Source organism: Balaenoptera acutorostrata, chromosome 20 (genome assembly GCF_949987535.1).
Source record: "Balaenoptera acutorostrata chromosome 20, mBalAcu1.1, whole genome shotgun sequence".
In the NCBI taxonomy this organism is placed as follows: domain Eukaryota; kingdom Metazoa; phylum Chordata; class Mammalia; order Artiodactyla; family Balaenopteridae; genus Balaenoptera; species Balaenoptera acutorostrata.
In genome coordinates, this window is record NC_080083.1 from 50,447,247 (window position 1) to 50,466,483 (window position 19,237).

The 19,237-nt window shown below is 40.2% G+C and overlaps 1 protein-coding gene and 1 pseudogene across 1 annotated transcript in view; one reads left to right on the forward strand and one right to left on the reverse strand.

Annotated features, from left to right (window-relative positions):
- Window positions 1-19,237, reverse strand: part of PITPNC1 (phosphatidylinositol transfer protein cytoplasmic 1) — a 258,228-nt gene that overhangs the window by 228,353 nt on the left and 10,638 nt on the right. The window lies entirely within an intron of this gene.
- LOC114238310 (5S ribosomal RNA) lies at window positions 7,606-7,728 on the forward strand (annotated as a pseudogene).

Here is a 19,237-nt window from a genome sequence, read left to right on the forward strand (position 1 = left end):
TATCTGTAGCTGAAAATATAGGATCTTAACCTAATTTGACAGTGGGTGAAATTATGCAAAATTCCACTGTAAATAAAATAGCCATACATATGAACAATGAAAAGGGGTGCACATTTACATACAAAAAAGGACAAAGCGTTATTTGGAAAGTTAAGTGAGTTTTTCAGAGTTTGTACCTGTGTTCATAAAGAGTCCAGTCATTGCCATGCTATTTTCCATATTAAACACACATGACACTGATGTTGGTGTACCTTCAATTTTGCAATCGTTTTTCAACATACAAATGAGGGCAAAGAATGGCAGCACATTTTTACACATAAATATAAAAAACACTCAGGTTTGCTTTTCAGGCAAGCAGGATTTTTAAAAGTCAATGTTTTCCTTCCAAAACACGTGACTATTGCATATTTATCCTATCTAAGTCGGGACTTCATCATTTTCAACCAAAGTTCCTTGCATAACATCCAGAAGAAGGAAGAGGACAACATGATCTTCAGAAAATGTTATAATTCTTCAGAGAGAAAAAAGTTAGAATGAGTTTCTGGGTTCAAAAATATGTAACATTTTAGATTTCATGTATTAAGGGCATTGTGAAGCCATTATATAACCATGTCCATGTAACTCTAATAGCCAACAATCTCATTAGCTCTATTTTCAAGAGAGCCAAGGCAATGAAAAGAAGAGATATTAAAAGTTAACTACATAATACATTGGGGGAACACAATTAGCTTGATTTGGCCAAGCATGGGATACAAGGGAGGGGCAGAAGATGAGGCTGAGAGAAGTCTGCCCTGGAGGACTTTAAATGTCACACAAGGGACTTCCCTAGTGGCACAGTAGTAAGAATCCGCCTGCCAATGCAGGGGACACGGGTTCGAGCCCTGGTCCGGGCAGATCCCACATGCTGTGGAGCAACTAAGCCCGTGCGCCACAACTACTGAGCCCACGTGCCACAACTCCTGAAGCCCACGCACCTACAGCCCATGCTCCGCAACAAGAGAAGCCACCTCAATGAGAAGCCTGCACACCGCAACAAAGAGTAGCCCCCACTCGCCGCAACTAGAGAAAGCCCGTGCGCAGCAACGAAGACCCAACGCAGCCAAAAATAAATAAATAAATACATTTTTTTTTTTTAAAATGTCACACAAAAAGGCTTAGACTCACTGTAAAAGAGGGTGTGCTGACCCTAGGGACTTGGAGAAGAATGCGACATGGGTCTTGTTATTAAGAAACTTACAATCTAATGGAAGTGACACCCAGAGAGGTTCTTGAGCTAAAGAAAGGCAGGAGAGAAATGAATTATGACGGGGGAGATGGGAAACCTTCCCTGAGAATGTGGCATCTCATCTGGCCCCTGAGGGGTAGGTAGAATTTTGACAGTAGTGGATGGCAACCGGAGAGCATAAATGGAGAGGACGTGCAAAGACATGGAGTCAGAAACACATAGAGTATACTTGGAACACGATGAGGATTTCAATCCAGCTGTAGAAGATGTATGGGAAGCATCCTACAGAAAGAAGTTCCCCTCTGCCCACTGTTCTCTATTGCATAGCACTAATCATGACCTGTCATTATTCCTATCTGTTTGTGCTTCTTCTTCTTCTTCTTCTTCTTTTTTTTAAATTTATGGCATGCAGGATCTTAGTCCCCCAACCAGGGACCGAACCCGTGCCCCCCGCAATGGAAGTGCAGAGTTTTAACCACTGGACTGCCAGGGAAGTCCCTGTTTGTGCTTCTTCTCTGCTGTTTGCTGTTTGTCTCTAACTCTAGACTAGGGGTTGGCAAACTTAACGAACAAGACAGCAAATATGTTAGGCTTTGCAGGTCATGCAGACGCTGTCACGACAACTCTACTCTGCCATTGTAGCAGGAAAGAAGCCCTGGACAGTGTGCTAGTGAAGGAGTGTGACTGTGTTCCTATAAAACTTTATTGATAAAAATAGATGTCGGGCTGGAATTGCCCCACAGAATGTAGTTTGCAGACCCCTGCTCTCAACTGCGTGGCGACTGACTAGGGCTGGGTCTGTCTAAATACAACACCTAAGAGTACCCGATGTGGCAGGCACTGAATGTTTGTGGAATGGCTGAATGCAGAAGACAACTGATAGGGCTGTAAAGTTGGGTTGAGAGTCCATCCTATAAGGAAATTTGTTAGGGAGTTTGGACTCGTTATTCTATATAGAATGGGATACCATCAAGGTTGTCTAGGTTTTTTCAAAGTTAGGTTTACTGAGATATAATTAATACAATAAAATTCACTCTTTTTATGTGTACAGTTCAATACATTTTGACATACAGTCATTTAAACAAGCCCACCTAGGGACTTGCCTGGCAGTGTAGTGGTTAAGACTCTGCGCTTCCACTGCAGGAGGCACGGGTTCGATCCCTGGTTGGGGAACAAGGATCCCGGCATGCTGTGCAAAAATAAATTAATTAATTAAATAAACAAGCCCACCTAGAGACATTTCCTTCACCCCAAAAAGCCACCTTGTACCCCTTGGCAGTATCTCTATCACCCCCAGGCCCTGGCAATCACTGTTCCTATAACTTAATTTCTGCTAGAATGTCATATAAATACCTCCTTTTGCATCTGGCTCCTTTCATTTAGTACAATGCTTTTGAAATCCATTGATGTTGGTGTGTGTATATCATTATTCTGTACCTTTCAACTGCTAGTAACATCCCATTTCCATTAAATGGGTATACTGCGATTTGTTTATCCTCTCATCAGTTGATAAACACTCATCTTGTTTTCAATTGTTTAGTGATTATGTATAAAGCTGCTATATTTTTTAATTTATAAATTTATTTATTTATTCATTTTTGTTGCATTGGCTCTTTGTTGCTGCATGTGGGCTTTCTCTAGTTGCGGTGAGCGGGGGCTACTCTTCGTTGCAGTGCATGGGCTTCTCATTGCAGTGGCTTCTCTTGCTGCGGAGCACGGGTTCTAGGCGCACGGGCTTCAGTAGTTGTGGCATGTGGGATCAGTAGTTGTGGCACACGGGCTTAGTTGCTCCGTAGCATTTGGGATCTTCCCAGACCAGGGCTCAAACCCATGTCCCCTGCATTGGCAGGCGGACTCTTAACCACTGCGCAACCAGGGAAACCCTATAAATATTTTTATACAGATCTTTTTGTCAATATATATATCTTTATTTCTCTTGGGGAACCGAGGAATGGGGTTGTTAAATCATAGACTAAGTGTATGTTTAACTTGATAAGAAAATTTCAAAATATTTTCCAGAGTGGTTGTATTATTTTGCATTCCCAACAGCAGTATATGAGCATTCCAGTTGCTCTGCTTCCTCACCAACACTTGCTATTGTTAGTCTTTTTCATTTCAGCCACTGTCCACACTGCAGAAGCCAATTGGACAAGGAAAATTCCTGGGGCTAAACAAACTTATCATTACATCTTTGAAATAAAGACTGGATGAAAGTGGGGCACAAAGACTCCAGTGTTTGGGAATTCCCTGGCAGTCCAGTGGTTAGGACTCTGCACTTTCACTGCCGAGGTCCCGGGTTCAACCCCTGGATGGGGAACTAATATCCCACAAGCTGTGCAGCGTGGCAAGAAAAAAAAAAAAAAAGACAATTCCATGTGTTTCTCTCTATCAGGGAAACAGACAGGCCTATTTTTATTTGGGGGTCATGTCAACATAAGGCTGTATGCAGAAATAGAGTCCTTTATGAATACTGGTGTCGGGTAGTAAATGGACACCAAACTGATTTATGTTGATGCCAGTGAACAAGAGCTCCATCTGAATATGGACCACAGAGATATTGGGTTAAGGCCTCATATAGTTTGCAGGACCAAAAGATGGAGGTTTTTTCATGGTTCATGGTTAGTGAGAGACATGACAGTATGGTGGCCATAATGAGGGATGTAAAAGAAGCAGCACTGGAAGCAAGAAAGCCAACAGACCAAGAGATAGGAGCTCAGATTCTGCTCAGTCGCTGCCAGCTCTGGGACCCAAACAAGTAGCTTCTCTTTGCCTAAGCTTCCTCATCAGTAAAATGAGGGGATTAGACAAGATGAATTCTAAGGCCCCCGTTGGGTTCTATAATTCTGTATCTCTCAGACTGGTTTCCTCCAGCCAGATTTTTAATGTTCCCCAGATATTTATCATAAAAATTGGGTACCACAAGATGGAAACATATTAGACAGTGGTCACTCTATGACCCTTTTAAATCCTAAAAAATAATAATACTATTGTTTCCCCAATGGAAGAAAAAAAAAGCCATATTATCATTAACACGTAAACAGTTGAGCCAATTCAGAAAATTTCTAGAGACAATATAGCCTTTTCTGGTGCCTTGACTGAAGAGAAACAGCAAAGACATTTAATTCACACAAATCTAGGACACACTCAGATAAATTTGTTATGAATATTAGAATTTTTTGGTTTTGAACCGAGAAAAAAGCCCCTGAGCTTTATGATAATGGTTATATGAATTCTTGGAGGTGTGATTAAGGAATCTAGTTTTGTTTAGATCAGATAAAACACAAAAAGTCAGAAGTGAAATTATTTTGAAATTCTTCCATGTTGTCATGTGTATAAATAGTTCATTCCTTTTTATTGCTGAGTAGTATTCCATTGAATGGATATGCCACAATTTGTTGATACATTTTCCTGCTGATGAACATCTAGCTGTTTCCAGATTTCGAGTCTTACAAGTAAATCAGGCAGTCTTAATTCTTTTTTTTTTTTTAATAAATTTATTTATTTATTTTTTGGCTGCATTGGGTCTTCCTTGCTGCCCGAGGGCTTTCTCTAGTTGCGGCGAGCAGGGGCCACTCCTCATTGTGGTGCGCAGGCTTCTCACTGAGGTGGCTTCTCTTGTTGCAGAGCATGGGTTCTAGGTGCGCGGACCTCAGCAGTTGTGGCATGTGGGCTCTAGTAGGCTCTAGAGCACAGGCTCAGTAGTTGTGGCACATGGGCTTAGTTGCTCCATGGCATGTGGGATCTTCCTCGACCAGGGCTCGAACCCGTGTCCCCTGCATTGGCAGGCAGACTCCCAACCACTGTGCCACTAGGGAAGTCCCCACAGCCTTAATTCTTGCCTTTACTATTTAGTAACCCCTTTGTTCTCTTTCAAAAGCGCCTCCATACTTGGCCATGGGTTGATAACTGCTGAGGCTGCGTGAGGGTACACGGAGAATCATCACACCCTTCTATTTTTGTGTAGCTTTAAACTTTTCCATAATAAAAAAAAAAAGAAATTTAAGCACTTTATAAAGTGTTTTTCTCTGTCAATACTAAAAATATTCAGTAATTCTATAGTCGAACTAATGGGTCCAACTTGGGTGCTTTATTTTAAAAAGGTTTAAGTTTGACTCCCATATTTGGTTTATTATAGTCATGGGGAGTGTTTGCTAAAAAAACAAATTCTTTATCCTCTCCTCAGAAGTACTGAATCAGGTCATGCCACCAAGTCATTCTTATATGCAGGTAGTTTAGAAAACACTGAATTCTCTCTTTTTGAATGATCTAGCCTCCAGCTTTGGCTTCACATTGGAAAAGAGGAACAATAAATTTCATTCCCCTACTGTCATCTCTTTCTGTACCTACACTTTCAATTTCTCCCCCATCATTCTCGACTCCTCACATACTCTGAAATTACCTCCAGGAACCAACTAACTGCAGAGGAAAACTATAATGGAGAAACAATAGATAGGAACCAAAAAGAAATCTGTAAATGGGAAACAATACAATAAAAGGGAAAAGAAATTTAAGTGAAAAGATAAATATTTGAGGAAATAGAATACCAGTCCTTATCATCTTCCAATTTCTTCCCTTTCCCCAGGTCACGAGAGATCAGGAGCAAAGTTACAGGGATGCAAATGAGTGAGGAGTCATCAAGACTTTAGTATCTAGTTGAGTTGGAGGACTTGGTTAATTCCAGGCATCCTGGGGCTAACCTCAAGGTGAGGGGTGGGGGAGACCATAAATATTCAGTCTATACCACTAGTCATAACATCAATTTGTTCCTGAGACTGAGTTGCCATTTCTCTTGTATTTGAGTTTCAGTTTCTTGAATATAGCAACTGATGAGCTATTCAAGTGCCCCTAGGGCTGGGGCGTCTTGCCAATCTCTTCTTCCCCCAACCCTCACTCCTGCTTTGTAACTGACATCCTGTCCCTGAGTCCCACTCTGAGCTGGAGCACTTCCCCACATGCTTTTCTGATGCTTCTAGGCAGGCTGCCATCATCCCCCAGCCACCTGCCTTCCAGAGGCCTTTTTTCACCTTGTCATGGCCATCCCTGTTGACACCCACCTACCTGGACCACACTGGTGGTCCAGCATAGAGCTGTTGTGTTTCCAGGTGTAACTCCCTGTAATCACAAGCAGAGAGCATTTCCATCTCCTTCAATGTTCTGAGTACCATCTACCCAACTTTGTGTCAGCCAACCCTTTCACATGATGCTATAGGATGTGATAGGGTATGTTTCTCATCATCATGGACACAATTCTGTCTTAGCATAACTATAATATGCGGGTTCCAAGAAAGGGAAGCAGCTCTCTTCACCCCTCGATACCCTGATTCTGCCAGCTGCTACACTATACTAGCTCCAGACCGTATGTAAGAGAGTAATAATAGGCTGGTGTGATGTTGCTTTAATGAACACACACCCTTATTCACTATTAGCAAAAGCTTCACCACCTCAACCAGCCAAAGATCTGTTTAAGCCTCACACTAATATTTACAAGTTTAAAGAGATACTAACTGGATACTGGGTTCTCCGGCTATTGGCCTTTTGCTTGCTTAAAATAATTCTTGCTGGACTTCCCTGGTGGCACAGTGGTTAAGAATCTGCCTGCCTTTGCAGGGGACATGGGTTTGAGCCCTGGTCCAGGAAGATCCCACTGGTCGCGAAGCAACTAAGCCCATGTGCCACAACTACCAAGCCTGCGCTCTAGAGCCCGTGAGCCACAACTACTGAGCCCGTGCGCCTAGAGCCCATGCTCCGCAACAAGAGAAGCCACCGCAATGAGAAGCCCGCGCACCGCAAGGAACTGTAGCCCCCACTCGACAAACTAGAGAGAAGCCCGCTCTCTCAGCCAACTCAGCCATAAATAAATAAATAAAATTTTAAAAAATAATAATGATTCTTGCTAATAAAATAGTAGAAGCCTAAGAGGCAAATTTCACTTGCAAATACTACTTCTTTCCTCTGGGTAATGACTATTCAAAGAGACACTAAACAAAGAGAATGTTTAAAGGCTGAGTTTTCCTAGATGTAAACTCTTATACATTGCTGATAGGAGCATAAATATTACAATCACTTTGGGAAACATTGCATAACTCTACACTCCTAGGCATATTCCCTAGAAAGACAATCTCACATGTGGGTAATAAAAAACATGTTTAAGTATGTTCCCAGCAACAGTGTATAGAAAAGCAAAACTCTGGAAACAACCCACTATGGGTCAAAGAATGAATTAAATACATTACGGAAGATTCATATAAAGCATACTCTACAGCCATAAAAATGAATGAATTATAGTTATATGCATCAATCTCAAGATCAAAATGTTCAGTAAAAAAGATCAAGCTCTGCAATACAATGGGGAAACATAGTCTTTTCAAAAATGATGTGGAATCTATGGCCATACCACCCTTAAGGTACCTGATCAGACGAGTCTGATCTCGGAAGCTAAGCAGGGTCAGGCCTGGTTAGTACCTGGATGGGAGACCAAATGTGAATACAAGGTGCTGTAGGCTTTAAAAAAAAAAGTGGTGCTGGGAATTCCCTGGCGGTCAAGTAGTTAGGACTTGGCGCTTTCACTGCTGGGGCCTGGGTTCAATCCCTGGTCGGGGAACTAAGATCTGCAAGCTGTGCAGCACAGCTAAAAAAAAAAATGGTGCTAGGACAAAGTGGATATCCACATGCAAAAGAATAAATTTGGACCACCACCCTATACCATACTCAAAAATCTACTCAAAATTGACCAAAGATGTGAATGTAAGAGCTTAAGTGGTAAAACTCTTAGAAGAAAACATAAGTATAAATCTTTGTGGCACTGGATCATTGGCTTAGGCAATGATTTCTTAGATATTACACCAAAAGCAAAAGAAAAAGTACCTTGGACTTAATAAAAATTTAAAACTGTTGTGCTTCAAAGGACACTATCAAGAAAGTGAAACAAGAGCCCACAGAATGTGAGAAAAGTTTTGCAAATCATGTTATCTGATAAGGGTCTAACATCCAGAATACAGAAAGAACTCTTAGAACCCAACAATAAAAAGACACATAACTTGAACAGAAATTTCTCCAAAGATAGACAAATAGCTAATAAGCACATGAAAAGATGTCCAACATTATGATTGTCATTAAGGAAATGCAAATCAAAACCATGCTGAGATCCTACTGCACACCCACTAAGGATGACTAGAATCAAAAAGACAGAAAGTAACAAGTATTGGCTAGGATGCAGAGAACCTAGAACACTAATACACAGCTAGTAGGAATATAAAACAGTGCATTCACTGTGGAAAACATTCTGGCAGTTCCTCAATAAGTTAAACAGAATTTCCATACGACCCAGTAATTCCACCTCTAGGTATATATCCAACAGAAGTGAAAACTGTTGTTCAAACAAAAGCCCGGACAAGAATATTCACAGCAGCATTATTCATAATAGCCCAACAGTGGAAACAACCCAAATGTCCATCAACTGATAACTGTATGAACACAATGTGATATATCCATACAATGAAATATTATTCAGCCATAAAGAAGAATGAAGTACTGATTCATGCTACATGGATGAATCTTGAAAACACTATGCTAAGGGAAAGAAGCTGACACAAGCCATATATTGTATGATTCCATCTATATGAAATGTCTGGAATACGCAAGTCCATAAACATAGAAAGTAGATCAATGGTTGCCAAGGGCTGGGGAAAGTGGGGAGTGGGGGGTGACTGCCAATGGGGACAGGATTTCTTTCTGAGTGATAGAAATGTTCTAGAATAAGAAAGCGGTGATGGTTGCACAATCTTGTGAATATACTAAAACCAGTGATCTGTACACTTATTTAAAAGAATGAACTTTGTTATGTGAATTATATCTCAATACAAAAAGTTAACAGAAAAAAACCCAGCAAGCTGTTGAAGACTACCTCCTCTGGGATGCCACGTGTATAGAGAGCCTGGGGTCAGCTGGGGGCATGTAGAGTGTTCAATGAACTTGTATCATTCTACTTATTAAGCTGGGCAATAGGTTCGTGGGTGTATTGCTTCATATCTATTCAATATTCGATAAAAAACAAAACATTTACAAGAGCAATAAATATACTTTTCTTTCTGTTTTTCAAACCACAATCAACACAAAAATTGGATCTGAATTTAAATGACCATAAGTTGGTAGTCAACCTTAACTAAGCAACCGCAGTGTGCAAAACACCATTACAAAAAATTGTGGGGAGTTAAAATAGAGGCAATGACAATCACAACCCTCCAAGGAACTTATAATCTAAAGCATGAGCAGCCACCAGCTCCAGAAAGCCATAAACCAGCTTCCTCGTGGAATAATTTCAGCAAAGGTTTTGAGAGTCCCAGCACCAGCTATTATTAAAGAATCCGTTTCATACAATTTCATACATAACAATTTCATACAATTAAAGTATCAATATATTTTACTTTGAGAGCTTCAAATTTTTATTCTGAAAAGTTGTTTCCTCTCCCTTTTATAAATCTGCTTTTAAGGACTTGGGGTAAGGTGGAAGTAGACCATAGGAAAGTGTAAGGAACTTGTTTATGAGACTTGTTCTTCACTTGAAGTAATATATTTTTAAAGCCCCGACTTAAATGATATCTTTAGATTATCACACATTCTCATCTAGACTCTATTAGTTTCTGAATATTCATATAATGACATCTTGAAGTGCCTTTTTTGCAAGATACTGTCTAGATAAACAGACAAGCTTTCTAAAAACAATTAAGATTTATAATCACTGTAGGTCATCAAAAATTGCATCTATGTTTCCAGTTTTACCAAAGATCGGCAAATGCAAATAGTTTTAACTTGAATACTCTCTTTCCACTAAGGAAATCAATATTTTTATTTCATATCACAGTTTCTGGGATATATACTCTAGAAATGTATCATTCCAGTAACTAATTCAGGAACATATATCCATTTTAGAATCAACTGTTTAAATTAATACAAGTAACTTGATAATGAATGAATGTCAACTTCTCTTTGGCTGTGGAAAGCAATGGTGTTGGAGAAAGCAAATGGAAATTTGTAGCCAAAGAGCCCTGGATTGGAATCCAAATCTGCCACTGATTCTCTGACAACTGTAAAATGAAGATATTAGGATCCACCTTGGAGGTTGACTGCAAAGATGAAATGAGATAATTAACACAGTGATCCTGGCACACTAGAATGTTCCACAAACGCTGGCCCTCTGTGTTTTCCCCTTTCTTGTGAAAAAGCAAAGCCTTCTTAAGTAAATGTCCACATAGAGAAATATATAATTTTAATTAAACATTTAGTCACTAAAAAAAAAAATCGGCTTTGCCATTTACTAAATTTTCTCCTCTGCATGGTAAATCATAATCTTGGTTAAACTGTTTCAAAAAAATTTCATGAGAACCTTATTTTTAAAATTAAAACTAATGAGGAAGTAGAGAATAATCCGTTCTTAAGCTTATTAATATAACTGAAGGCTTCATCTCTCTACCCAAGTGCTTACTGGTTTCTGCAACCAAGGTGAGCAGCTATGACCTATATTTTAGGATTTGGATTGGACTGAAAAGTCGCTGTGTTGTTGGATGAAGACAGAAAGGCATGCTTATCACATCTAGCACTAAATTAAGAGGAGTAGCTAATACGGTAAATAACAAAAGCAAGAACCAAAAACATTTTGTCAAACTTGAAATCAGCAGATGCCATTCATCACATTTACATTTACATTACAAAGTCCTATGGTAATGGTTGTTGTCGCTATAAGGCTGCTTGTTTTTGTAGGCCTCAGACACACCGGATGGAGAGACTTAGCTTTGCCAGAAGATCACGTGGATAAGACGAAGGTGAACTGATCACCTTGTCAGCCAGCAGTTTGATGCAGCTTCCAAAAATGACAATGCTAATACTAAAGCATCAATATAGCATAAGGTGCTGAAGTAACAGTTCCCATATTTTCAGCACTGGTCCTCCAATATCTTGAGCCCAACCTGGCCCACACCTCTTTTTGTACGGCCCACGAGCTAGCTATGCGTGGGTTGAAAAAAGGCAAAATAATAATATTTCACGACATTTGAAAATTATATGAAATTCAAATTTCAGGGTCCATAAATAAAATTTTACCAGACACAGCCATGCCCATTCATTTACGTATTGTCTCTGCCTGCTTTCATGTTGCAAGGTCAGAGCTGAGTTGTTGCAATCTTATAGCCTGCAATTCTAAAATATTTCTATCTGGCCTTTTTACAGAAGAAGTTTACTGACCCTTGCTCTAGAGCGTCGCATTCAATTTTTTTGAAAGGGCAATAACAGAGGAGGTCCAACGGATTGGGGAGGGAGTCTGAAACCATTTCCTAAGGTGAATTGTTGAGGGAATTGTGGATATTAAGCCAGCAGAAGAGAAAACCAAAGAACAACATTACAGTTTTCTCTAAATATTTAAAGAGCCAGCATGTGGAAGTGGCTTGTGTTTGTGTCACCATAGACAGGAAAATGAAAGTTCTAGGGAGGAAGACATCAACTAAATATATGAGAGCATCTTCTGGGAATCCCCTGGTGGTCCAGTGGTTAGGACTCCCCGGTTCCCCTGCTGGTGGCCTGGGTTCGATCTCTGGTCAGGGAACTAAGATCCCACAAGCCGCTCGGCCAAAAAAAAAGCATCTTCTAACACATCAAAGTGGACAATCATAGATGTCATATCACAGAAGAGCAAGCACCCTGCCATGCTGGTATTTAAGCTAAAAGGCAAGATGATTGCCGTGCGAGATTATTATAGAAGATTCTTACACTGGGTAGGAAGCTGAACTGGTTTAACACTCAGGTTCTCTCTAAATTTTATCTCAAAAGAAAATGATCATAAATAACAGGTGAGGGCTTAATGACAGGTCAGTGGAAACAATTTCTATTACCACATTCACTAAGGATTATACCTTACAGGGAAATATATATACCTTTATGTATGTGTATACGTATGTGTGTGTAGGTACATATATATGTAAATGGCATATTAAAAAGAGGTTTATTTAAATAAAGAGCACAGTAGCTATAAAAAGAAGCACAGTAAAAAAAGAAGGGTTATTTTTAGGAGGAGGGTTCCAACTACACAAAATAAGGAAAGGACGTCCACTGCTAAATAAAATGAGCTGGAATCTTGCCTTGTGTTACTACAGGAAATCAGCTTGGTGCTGCTTGAAAAAGGGGAATAGTCTATATATATTTAAAATGGAAAGGGGAGGAATGCATTAAGAAAAAAAAAAAAGAATGTGTTCAAATACAAAATACAGTAAAGGGCACAGTTGCGTGATTTACTTGCGCTGGACTTCATAAAATAGTTTTACAAACAACTTCACAAAGCACAGCCACCTGTTAAGCTGTTATTTTGGCCTATCTATTTCCAATGGCAATCTTGACACCCAAGCAAGAGACATACCACCATAGCAACATAAACATCACGGTGTTGGAGAATAAAATTTTAGGAAGCAATTTATAGCTTCTGCAGGGCTGGAAATAAACTAATCCTTAAGCATTTGTTACTATGACATAACGTTCCCACAGGACAGACTCAGATCCTCTGGATACCTCAGGATTCCTTCCCACGGGCCATTTGGAAAGTACAGACTCCAAAAATGAATATTGTACTAGATGGACTTCTAAACTAAAGGTATTTAAAGGTGTGAGACCATGTGATTTCATGCACAGCTCCGGGAATGCATGATTACCAGGTATTCACACAGCATCCACACATGGACAATTATCACTGTCCCTTACATGTGCCGAGTGGGCTTGTATGTCATGTGATCAGCCCCTCATGGAGGCAAAAAGAAGGGTACTGGAATACTACTCAGCCATAAAAAAGAATGAAATTTTGACATTTGCAGCAACCTGGATGGACTTGGAGGGCATTATGCTAAGTGAAATAAGTCAGACAGAGAAAGACAAATACTGTATGATATTGCTTATATGTGGAATCTAAAAATACAACAAACTAGTGAATATAACAAAAAAGAAGCAGACTCACAGATATAGAGAACAAACTAGTGGTTACCAGTGGGGAGAGGGAAGCGGGGAGAGGAAATATAGGGGTGGGGGAGCGGGAGGTACAAACCACTGGATATAAGATAGGCTCAAGGATGTATTGTACAACAAGGGGAATATAGCCAATATTTTGTAATAACTATAAATAACTGTAACCTTTAAACTTGTACGGGAAATAAAAAATTAAATTAAAAAAGAGGGGTATTGAAAGTTGAGGAAACTGAGGCACAAGAAAATCCAGTCTTCCTAAATCAATTCATGGCTATCAATCAGCAAGGCCTCACCATACTGCACCACCCTAAGCCAGAAACCCCAAGTTAGGACAATATAGGTACTTTAGCTCCAGGAGATAAAATGCTAAGGAAAGGGTAGAGGAAAATGAAAGGAAAATCATGTTTGAAAGTGATGAGTCCTCTTTTCAGGGATGATACTCCCCGTGAGAGGTGGGGCGATTACCAGGACTTAAAAGATGAACTTTGTAAGGTACGGCTGATTTGCCATTCAGAAAGACCCAACCAACGGGAAAGAAAGCTGATCATCCAGCTTTAAGGTGAGACACACCCAAAAGGTGTGTCGTGGGGTGGCATGTGGCAGGGCCAAGTGAGTCTGCATCAGGGTGAACAGGTTCTACCTCATCTGGGGATCTGAGAGACACCAGGGCAGATCCTGAGCCCAGCGGTCACAAACGTAGGCCTGGGCTCCAGCCCGGAACCACGGTCCATTAGCCCTGGCCACCATTTCTAACTGCCTCTTTTTCCTTTGCTCTTGAGTATTCTCAAAGAGAGAGGCCTGCAAGGCCCGTGGGCAGTTCCTTCTCCAGATCCACAGAAGAGACTGTCCAAAGGCCAGGAAAACACTGAATGCGGCCGTTCTGCAGATGAAAAACAGATTAATCTATGATGAAGCTTCTATGATGCCAGGGATTTGGCTGCTTTTGATATGAGAACCATTCCTGAACCCCTTTAAAAAATAAAATGGTTTCTGACAGACATAACCAACATTAAAACAAACAAACAAACAAACAAACAAAAATCTCCTAAAAGAGCTAAGGCAGAAGGCTGGACACTATGTAAATAATGGCTAATTTGAAATATACTTGACCCTTTTGGAAGTGTGTTTCTTGAAAAGGCTTAAGGGGATTATTCCATTTGGACAACTAATAGCCTAATTACTATTTTTTAAGAAAACAATAACCAAACTCCTTTTCAGCCAGTCTTGGCAAGAAATCTCTAAGAACACCCATCTCTGCAGCACTATATGTCATACTGCTGAGAAACATAATTACACTCAGCTGCATCCAAGTTTCCATCAAACACAATCCAAAAGAGGTGAACTATTGAATCCTGAATCTAAAGGTTTTTCATTTTGGGCACGATGCCTCTTTATGAGCAACAAAAACATAACATCCAAAAAAGAAGCATTCGTCATAGCCTTCAATAGTCCAGGATTTGGGTCTCCAGTGTACACGGTACAGTCTGTACCCCAATGATTAAATACAATTCTAGTTACCAAACTCTTTGCACTTGGGCGGGATTAAATAACTCTATTTCATATCTTTAAACCTGTCTCATTGAGCAAAAGAACCGTCTATTTTCACAGCACTTTTCAAGCATTGAGAAAACCACTTTTATCCACCATGTCACTTTAATGGAGGCTGAAATAGCTCAGAATGATGATAAATGTTAGGTGACATGAATGGCTTTATTTGTCTTTTCATCAGCTCCAGCATCATCATCATCATTATTTCAGGTCAGGGTAAACTCAGCAAAATTTTCCTGATGAAGGCCCATGTCAAGAGGGTACAAACCACAGGGAACTCACACATCTCAGAAGACATGTCCAGGGGTTCAAATACAAACTTTAGTGATAACCCCTGTCTTCAGAACTACCTGTCCATACAAGGAGGTGATTACAAGTCTTGTTTTCTTAAACATCTATCCAGTGTTGTTTTTCTATTTGGTTAAACTGCTAATTACTACTTTAACAAGAGTGTTGTTTTCTGTGACTTTGTTTTGCAGATGTCTACTATTTCGGGTGCATTAGAGATTAAACAGACATCTGTGAGGTGGCCCAGGCACACTGGAAAGTTCTCAGACTGGAGACCAACATTTTTCTACAACCCACTACATTCTTGGACAGTGCAGGACACAAACTACTGCTTGAGAGTGGCAGGGCTGTAATCCTATAAAATCTAATGAAATCCAGGTTGTTGGCTAGTGAGTTGAAAACTCTACCTGCAGACATCACTAAGAGAATTGACAACAATGAAAATGTTGCAAAGTTAACTTATTAATAAGCCGTCATAATAACAAATTAGTTTTTTTCTCCTGAGTTAAATATTTATCAAATCCTAAAAAAAAAAAAAAGCCAACATTTTAACTGTATTTCTTTATTTAGAAAAAGAGTCCAATTGATGTCTGTTTCCACCTGGTACAGGAATAAAGCATTATCATTAATCAAATATTCTGTCTTCTACTTTAATAGAAGAACACTTGTCAGTGACAACTTTGTTGGAAATACTTCTAAAATGCACTGGTACTTTTTCCTGCCTTAGTAAGTATTCCAAGCAAAAATGCGCTTTTTGTGGTAAATGACAATATAGTAGGATGCCTGAATTAAAACTGTCAGGCACTCCAGCTGTTGCTACAAAGGTATAGGTCACTAATTGAGTCATTAATGCCACCCAAAACATGGATACAGGTCCATCTTGTCATTTTCCTCCTTTGAAAGAAGGCAGAATTCAGAAAATATTTCTAGTTACCTTCTGTTAATTCAAGTTTTATTAAGTTTGCTTCAGGAAATGATGTATGAGTTTAATGATAAAGTAATAAACCAGTGCTTTAAAGGAAAGAAAAAAATGCTGACCAGATACCTAGAATAGTAAACTCATAGACAGAAAGTAGAATGGTGGTTGCCATGGGCTGCAGGGAGGTGGATAGGGAGTTATTGTTTATGGGTACAGAGTTTCAGTTTTACAAGATGAAAAGAGTTCTGAAGATGGATGGTGGTGATGGCTGGCCAACAATGTGAATGCCCTTCATGCCACCGAATTCTACACTTAAAAAATAGTTAAGGACTTCCCTGGTGGCTCAGTAGTTAAGAATCCGCCTGCCAATTCAGGGGACACGGGTTCGATCCCTGGTCTGGGAAGAGCCCACATGCCGCGGGGCAACTAAGCCCGTGTGCCACAACTACTGAGCCCGCGTGCCACAACTACTGAAGCCCATGCACCTAGAGCCCATGCTCCGCAACAAGAGAAGCCACCTCAATGAGAAGCCCGTGCACCACACGAAAAGTAGCAACTAGGGAAAGCCCACGTGCAGCAACGAAGACCCAACACAGCCAAAAATAAATAAATAAATAAAAATAAAATTAAATAAAAGTTAAAAATAATAAGTTTAAGAAAAATAGTTAAGGGGACTTCCCTGGCGGTCCAGACTCTACACTTCCCCTGCAGGGGGCAAGGGTTCGATCCCTGGTCAGGGAACTAAGATCCCGCATGCTGCGCAGTGTGGGGAAAAAACCAAAAAGTTAAGATGGCAATTTTACGTGATATGTTTTACCATAATTTTTTAAAAATTATTTTAAAAAACTGACCTGAATGTACACATCCAATTAAGTGTGGTCCCCTTCAAATAGTTCATTTTAGGGCATTACATGTTTATTTCCATAGTGTTGACACAGAGCAAAACATCTCTGAATCTCCGCCGTAGAATTTAAGACAGGTTTGTTTGGATTTTTTTCATTGTTTTGAACATTCCTGATAATGGTAAATGTCTTTGGAGGACAATTTTTAATTTTGAAAAAAGCCTTTTATAGCTCCATTTTCGGAATAATAATCTTATCAAGTTAAAAATTTTATTTTAGCCCACGTGAGGTGTGACTCTACAGGAGCAATATGAATTTGTGCATGTGGTTTGTAAACTGCCTGTGAGGCAATGCTAGTAAAGGTGAGACACAAGTTTCCAAGGAGCCGCCATCTCAGCAGGAAGGGAAAGTACACAGTGCTGACTAATACATTTTGATCATTTTTCATACCCTCCAGTTTGCTTACCTCCATGTGAAGAGGTTTAAGTTTTCAACGAAATGTGCCAGAAACATGGTGTCACTTGTCTGTTCCCATTGTTATTTCCAGATACTAATTTTGAGAAACCTACAGCTGCTTATCAGCGAACATCTCGGCTAAAGATGTCTATGAAAGCCAAAGGCTGTCACTGCCATTAAAAGGAATAATTTCTGAAAGTGTAGGGGTGGTTCTCTTTTTAGAGCATGAACTACAAAACTTCTTTTCAAAGAGGAGTATGATTCATTTGTCAAAGTTAAACTGAGGGATGTCACTTGGTTTAATACTTGAGTAAAATTGATTGTTCAGTAGGAGATAAAACTTATGGACCGCTCTGTTAGCTTAATTGGAACAGAAGAACTCCCTTCCCCTAATTATTTCCTTTGATAATCCTGAACAAGTTATTTAATCTTTAAGGGGTGTGTGTGTGTGTGTGTGTGTGTGTGTGTGTGTGTGTGTGTGTGTGTGTAGGGATAGAACTAAATAATCTCTAATGCTCCTTCCAGCTTTGGGATTCTAGGGAAGGCAGAATTGAGAAAGCAGAGAGCCTGGGCTCGGAAGTCTGACCAGCATGGGCATGAAGCCAGGTCTACCATGGACCAGCCATGCAAGCACCTGTGATCCACATCTGTAAAACGGGACGATAATATCCAACTCACAGGACCATTACAAGGACTAAATAAACAAGAAAGCGCTGGACAAATGTAATTTCTCTTTGCCTCCTTCGCACGCGGAATGTGACTGCTTGCCATCCAAGCATACAAAACAGAAACTGAATTTTTAAAGCTCTTACTTTCCAAGCAGGTTTCATGGGATGCGTCGCCGAGGCACATAGTGCTATTTTATTATGTACAGAAAAGCAAGGTGAGGACTCCCCTGGTGGCGCAGTGGTTAAGAATCCACCTGCCAATGCAGGGGACACGGGTTCGAGCCCTGGTCTGGGAAGATCCCACATGCCACAGAACAACTAAGCCCGTGCGCCACAACTACTGAGCCTGCGCTCTAGAGCCTGCAAGCCACAACTACAGAGCCTGCGTGCCACAACTGCTGAAGCCCGTGCGCCTAGAGCCAGTGCTCCGCAGCAAGAGAAGCCACCGCAGTGAGAAGCCCGTGCACCGCAGCCCCTGCTCGCTGCAACTAGAGAAAACCTGCGCACAGCAACAAAGACCCAAAGCAGCCAAAAATAAATAATAAATAAATAAATTTATTTTTAAAAAAAGAGAGAGAGAATCAGGGCAAGCAACTTTCACAATTTGTGTAAGACACAAAGACAGAGATGGCTCAGGTCAGCAAAATGAACAGTGTAACCCTGCACTTCCTAGGGACTATTCAGTCCTCCACGATACCTTTCAGGAAGCGTGGGCACAGTATTCATTAAAAGGTCCTACACCATTTCTATAAACGGTCTATGCCAGTTGGAAACACTCTTGCCAGAGAGTCAAGAGATAAGTGAAACTTGGTCATTTTAAGAATAAATAAATAAATACATAAATAAATCCATCCCACCACGACGGTTAAAACTAGAAAATATTGGAGAGTTTTGGGGAACTCCAACTAATCCAGCCAATAAGACCTAATGCATTTGAAGGCATCAATCACTTAATTATATTAGCATCCAAGTTCATGGTGACTTCTCTATCCCCAGCTGATAAATTTTCTTCTGAATAAATACACAGATCAGTTAATTGGGGTATAAAAATACACAAACTAATGCTCAGAAACACCTGGATCTGACCTTAACACGGCAAATAGAATCAGACCTAAATGGTGTGTGTATGAGTGTGTAGGTGACATGCGACAGGAGCAGTCTTTGGAGATTAGTTGCTTAGATTAGGTGCTTAAACAACATTATTACAGGTTGTCATCAAATTACATTTGTTTGGCCAATCTTACTTCTCTAGGTGATTCATTCTGGGAAAGAAACAACACCCTAAAGATTGTCA